The sequence below is a fragment of the Tenrec ecaudatus genome, chromosome X (genome assembly GCF_050624435.1).
Source record: "Tenrec ecaudatus isolate mTenEca1 chromosome X, mTenEca1.hap1, whole genome shotgun sequence".
NCBI lineage: Eukaryota > Metazoa > Chordata > Mammalia > Afrosoricida > Tenrecidae > Tenrec > Tenrec ecaudatus.
This window is the reverse complement of record NC_134548.1, coordinates 723,460-730,000: the sequence shown is the minus strand read 5'-3', so window position 1 is coordinate 730,000 and position 6,541 is coordinate 723,460.

The window sequence follows — 6,541 nt, the reverse complement described above, 5'->3', positions numbered from 1 at the left end:
ATGCAGGACGATCACAGGCCGGCGGGCGCAGAGTCTTGTGGATCCAGTGGCCGTGGACGCTGCTCAGCGCCGGCGTGGCCTCCACGTGGCTCCTCCAGCTCCAGGGCTCGGGCTCCATCAGCGTGTCTCCACGTGCCTTCTCCACAGAGACGTCTCCCAGGGAGCGAATGTGTGCCCCAAATCCAATGACGTCACCAACCTGATGGACAGGCTAGACTCCACGTCCTCACTCGGAATCCTCCAATTGACACTAGATTATGTAACTGCCATAGATGGCTTGATAATATATATATATATATATTATTGATGAGATCTTAAAGGAGTGGATACGAGGGTCCTCAGCCTGTGGGTCGTGACCCCTTGGGGGGTGGGGGGTCGAGCGACCCTTTCACAGGGGGGTCCCGCCAGGTTCAGGACAGAATCAAAGTGACAGTGAGGAAGCAGCAAGCGGCACGACGGCAGGGCTGGCGGTGGGGCGTCAGCGCAACGTGCGCCCCTGGGTGACAGGGCGGCGGCGCAGGAAGGTGGGGCGCCGCTGCTCGGCGGGAAGGTAAAGCGAAGGATGGAGGGACCCGCACAGGTAGGAGGAAAGGGCGGGAAAAGGGAACCCAGGGCAGGTAACAATGGCTGCCGCGTGGAAACAATGTAACCAATCGCCGTGAAAGCTCAATGGGTGTTCCACGTGACCTTGATGCAGAAGCGTGAAGGGGCGGGGTCTAGCCTGTCAATCAGTCGGCGGGCGTGGCCAATGAAGGGGCGGGGTCTATCCTGCCAATCAGGTCACAGCCTGAAGATCCTTCCTGGTGGGCGTGGCCAATGAAGGGGCGGGCTCTAGCCTGTCAATCAGGTCACAGCCTGAAGATCCTTCCTGGTGGGCGTGGCCAATGAAGGGGCGGGCTCTAGCCTGTCAATCAGGTCACAGCCTGAAGATCCTTCCTGGTGGGCGTGGCCAATGAAGGGGCGGGCTCTAGCCTGTCAATCAGGTCACAGCCTGAAGATCCTTCCTGGTGGGCGTGGCCAATGAAGGGGCGGGCTCTAGCCTGTCAATCAGGCCACAGCCTGAAGATCCTTCCTGGTGGGTGTGGCCAACGAAGGGGCGGGCTCTAGCCTGTCAATCAGGTCACAGCCTGAAGATCCTTCCTGGTGGGCGTGGCCTTCTCTGGAGGATTCTGGGAGCTTCCTCTCTTCCTCCCTGGAGGTGGACCATGCTCTCGTGGAGCCACGTGGAGACCACGCTCTCCCTGCATTCGGCGTCGTCGCAGGTGCTGCCTGAGTCTGAAGAGGAATTCATGGACGAGTATCGGGAATACGGTCCAGTATCGGACTGGTGGATTTGAACTGGCCTGGGCTGGGCTGTTTTCCCGGCATACAGGTGGTCTTTGTTGTGAAGCTCCGTCTGGGTTTGCCTCCTAGTCTACCGGCCTCACTGTTTTTACTATTAGTTTTAACAAAGCATGAACCATATTGGGAAAGGAAGTCCTTGTCTTCATGTTGGAAATCCTTTTTTCAAAAGTGACTCTGAGAGAGGCCGGCCTAAACTCTGTCGTCGATACAACAGGGTGTCCAGAGAGGCTCCGCCCACAGCTTTCAGTGTGTGTGTGTGTGTGTGTGTGTGTTTGAAACTCAGCAAGGACCTTTTAAAAAAGGAAAAGAGATTGAGAGAGAGAGGGAGGGAGAGAGGCTCAGATGTTATTTTCAGTGTATGGAGCTGGCGTCCATTACAGGAGAAACTGGGCCACGAGCTATTTATGATCACATCAACAAATTAAAAAAATATCCCTTCATGACTTAACTGCCTCAAGAAAAAAATAAAGGTGGAAAGAAATAAAAACATCCTGCATCGTCTTGCTTGCTGTGTGCCACCTGCTTGGGAATGGTGGGGTGGATGCTTCTCTTTTGCAAGTGTGTGTGTGTGTGTGTGTGTGTGTGAGAGAGAGAGAGAGAGAGAGAGAGAGAGAGAGAGAGAGAGAGAGAGAGAGAGAGAGAGAGAGAGACATTTATTTGTCTCCTCCCCACACTGGAAATATGCCCCCTGATGCCAGGGGCTTAAGTGGAGAGCAAATGTTTTGAGAATGATGAGGGCAATGAACGTACAAATGTGCTTTACACAATTGACGTAGGTATGGATTGTGGTAAGAGGTGTATGAGCCCCTCATAAAATGATTTTTAAAATAAATGAAAGATCTATTTAATTGGATAGAGCTTTAACATCAAAGCCTAGAAAGGCTCGTACCCCTGAATAGATTTTCGCAGGGTTCCTCTGCGTTGGAACCAACCTAGATCAGACTGAATGCACCACGGCTTTATCCCCAAGGGGTGATCCTGGGTGATTTTCCTGCGTTTCCGCCTTATTTTCTCAACTCCTCCCCCACCTGCTTCTCCCTATCCGTCACCCCAGGTGACAGGGAATCTCAGTCCCCAGCACTTGCTAAGGGAAAGCAAAGGGGATTCGCAGCACTGGAGGGGCGAGATCCAAGACCACAGTCTTCCGCCGAGATGGTAAAGCAAACGCCCTGACATCGCGCCTGCACCAACACCTCGATCAACAAGGAGATGGAAGCCCCAGGGACCTCGTCCTTGCATGCACCCACCCTGCAAGCTCCTGGCTGGAAGCAGCAGTCAGGAGATGCGAAGACAAGCGTGTGTTGCAGGGGATTCTGCATCTGCCTCCAGGGGGCGCCCACGCGTCAACCAAGTGTTAGGCCCCTCCCTGGGGGTGTGGCTTCTGCTCCACCTTCCTCCTATCAGGGACATCCCTGGGATTCTGTCTGCCTCCAGGGGGCGCCCACGTGTCAATCAAGTGTTAGGCCCCGCCTTAGGGGTGTGGCCTCTGCTCCTTCACCTTCCCCCTCCCTGGGAAGTCCCTGGGATTCTCTGCCTCCATGGGGCGTCCACGTGGGCAGCCCAAGCCGCTCCCCCCCCCGCCCCCCTGCATTCCCTCCGGGCTTGGATCCACATAACTCTGAACCCACCGGCCTGGGATCTCCCTGCTTCCTGGTCCCTCATTTCGCCCCACCTGCCCACAGGTGCGTCCACCTGCCCGCAGGTGCGTCCACCTGCCCGCAGGTGCGTCCACCTGCCCGCAGGTGCGCGCATCTGCAGAGGGACTTGCGGACCAGGATGGGACTTAGACTGACTTGAGCGGATGTGATCCTGAGACGTTCGGTCCACTTGATCCTCCTGGATAGCGGTGGGGTCATGCCCGTCAATCCAGTCCCAGGCTGATGACACCCCAGTGGGGTCACGCGCCCACCCCCCTCCTCTGCTCACTCATGCCCCGCCCCCCCGCCCTGTGTTCCACCTGTCCACCAGGTGGGTGGCTGTGAGTCCACCCCTCATAACTGGGTTTTGTTTCTGTGGGGCGCTCATCCTGGGGCAGGTGGCCTTAGGGTTTCTGGGTTATAAGGAGCAGGCTAGACTCAGGAACAAGTCAGGGGCCAGACTGACAGCAGAGGACAGGTGGACACTGCAGGGAGACGGACCACCAGCTGAGGAAGAAGGCAGAGGCTCAGGGGGGTGTGGAGGGGGGAGGAGAGAGAATAGAAATGGAGAAGGAGGCAGAGAGGAGAGACAGGAGGGGGAGAGAGACAGAGAGATAGATGAGAGAGGGGGAGGGAGAGAGACATGCACAGGGGTCGCGACCCACGGGTTGAGAACCGCTGCCTAGAGGCAGGGTCCTGAATGCCGGCTTCCGGCCCCCTGCACTCGGTGAGAAAATAAATCTGCCCGTGAAAGCCACTCTCTTGGGGGGAGCCTCTGCGCCCACCCCCAGGGAGGCCCAGGTAAACTCCATCACATGGACAGGAGTCCTGTCTCAGCAGCTGAGCACCTGCCCTGAACAGTCGCCTGGGGGGAGGAGGGAGGGAAGGAGGGGGGAGCCTCTCCTGTATGTGTGTGCGGGGGGTACGTGGATCCCCAGGCTCCTTTGTCCCCCCCCGCCCCTTCCTGCTGCGAGGTGGGGGCTGCACAGACCGGAGGTGGGTTCCTGCAGAAGCGGGAGGTACTTCAAAGAGGTAAACCCCACTGTGCGGCTGGTCCCCATGGCTGCTACCCACAACAAACACCCCAAAAGGCCCGCCCCCCTAAACATCAACCCAAGAGGAAAAAAAAGCAGAGGTGTCAAACGACTTAGCAGCAAACGTTCCGACGTCCCCGCGGCCGGAAGTTCCCTCGCCGCCCCGTGCCGAGTCTGCGCCCACACAGGGCAGAGGTGCCCCTGTGGGTGTCTGAGACCCTTGCCCTTTATGGGAGCAGACAGGCTGGTCTTTCGCCCTTGGAGCTGCTGGTGGGATTGAACCGCCGACCTTGCAGGTAGCAGCCCCATGCTTATCCAACAGAGCTCCCGGGGCTCCTGTACCGGTGGGGGCATGAGCCCCCCAAAACCAGCATGACTCGGGGGGCTCTTTGCTGTCAACGAGTCAGCTGCCACTCCCGGCCACCCCCACACAGCGCAGGAGGAAACACTGCCTGGTCAGCTCCGGTCTCTGGCCGCTGTGTGGTCTGAGCACCTTCCTGACCAGGTGTGTGTCCACTTTCAGCTTTGCTTCCGACTGCTCTCTGCGGGGTCCGCAGAGGTTCCGCGGGTTCATCTGCAGAACGCCGCCGCCAGGCCTTTCTTCCTAGTGTTCCGTTTAGCCCGCAGGCTCCACTGAAACCGGTCCACCCTAGCGGCAGTGGTACGTGCATCCTCTGGTGTCCATGGGAGAGGATTCAGAGCGAAGGGGCGGAGTCCAGCCTGTCCATCAGGTCGCAGCCAATGAGGCCTCTGTGTGGGCGTGGCCTTCTGCTGAGGATTCTGGGAATTCTGCTCCCTCCCTGGGAGACACTGCAGCTGACAAGACACACGGAGCCACGCCGGAGCCCTGGAGCCACGTGGAGGCCACGCCGACGCTGAGCAGCGTCCACGGCCACTGGATCCACAAGACTCTGCACCCGCCGGCCTGGGGTCCCCCTGAATTCCGTGTCATTGCAGGAGCTGCGTGAGTCTGAAGGGGAATTTATAGACTGGGTTTGGACATATGGGATTTATGGGCTTGGACTGGACTGGGCCGGGCTGCTTTCTTAATGTACAATTGCTGTTGTTTATAAAGGTCTTTATCGTCCACCCACGAGCGTCTCTGAATCCGTTTCTCTAGTCCACCCGACTCACAGTGACCCTGCCTGCTGGCTTTGGAAATACTGAAGAGGCAGCTTCTACCTCCGTGTCCCACCATGTCCTGCCGCGATCCCCCCGCAAGGTTTAAAAACGGGCTGATTTCCAGAAAAAGAAAATTAAAAAAGGTTGCCAGGACTTGCTTCCTGGTCTCTCTCAGCCTGGAAGCTGAGCCCTGTCCACCCTGCTCATGTCTGAAATACGGGCGGCAGAGCTTCCAGCCTGACAGGGACCCTCCGGACACCACTGACCCGGGACACTGCTAAGACCTGGGGGAGGGGTTGTGGGGGGCGGGGAGCTGGGGGGAGTGGGGAGGTCACCTGACAGAGCTGGACACTCATTCGGTTGGGACATGGGGATGTCCTGGGGGGCGGGGGCGGGGCTGGCAGCCCATGAGGCTCTCTCAGGACCCTGGCTGGGCAGGCAGGCCGGCCTGCACTTGCCTGCATGCATCCGACCTGCGCGAATTCACCTGGGCTTACCTGAGCGTACCTGGGCCCACCTGCATGTAGGGGCTCTGGTCGTGGCTTACCTGTTGGACCACTAACTGCAAGGTCGTGTGTTCAAAGCCAGGAGCCACTTCCTGGCAGACAAACCTGCTCCCATAAAGACGGACAGCCTGGGAGACCCACAGGGGCAGCTCTGCTCGCTGATGGCAGTGACTATAAATATATAAAAATATATATAAATGACCTGCACACACCTGGGCACACCTGGCCAAGTGGGCAGCTCCGGGTTCCATCTGTGGGGAGCCCTGGGGGGAAGGCCAGACCCCTAAGGCTGGGCGGGAGACCCCCCCAGAGTGAGGCAGGTCCCTCCTGATGGAGTTGGGGTGCTGGTCCAAACCTTGAGTGCTGGGCTCTGTGTGGTGTCTGCGTGGGTTGGGGCTCCTGCTGTGTCCATGGGGGTGGCAGGGTCCTGGGTGTCCCCCGAGGAAGAGAGGAGGTGGTGGTGGGGAGAGACTGAACTGCCGTGCTGGCCTGCAAGGTCGTGGGGGGCAGGATCACTGACGGGGCTGTTTCACAGATTCTGGGGTGCACACAGGAGTCTGGGCACAGGTCAAGGGTCACCTCACCTCACTGGAGGTGAGGGCCCAAGGTAGGGTCTGGGTGTGTCCCCCTGTGCCTTGTGGACCTGGGGGAGACCGTGAGGAGGGAGAACCTGGGCTTAGGACTGGGGGTGTGTGAAGTCTGGGGTCCTAGCGCGGGTCCAGGCTGCCAGAGAGGGGGTGTCTCAGGCAGCGGTTTGTTGGGGGATTCGGAGGCTTGGTGGGTCTGGGGTCCTGGCAGGGATGTGGAGTTGGGGTGTCTGCCTCCGGAGAAGGCAGTGATCTGGTTAGGTGCCCGGGGTGGTGGTGGTGGAAAGCCCAGGGCTCCTAGGGGTCCGGGA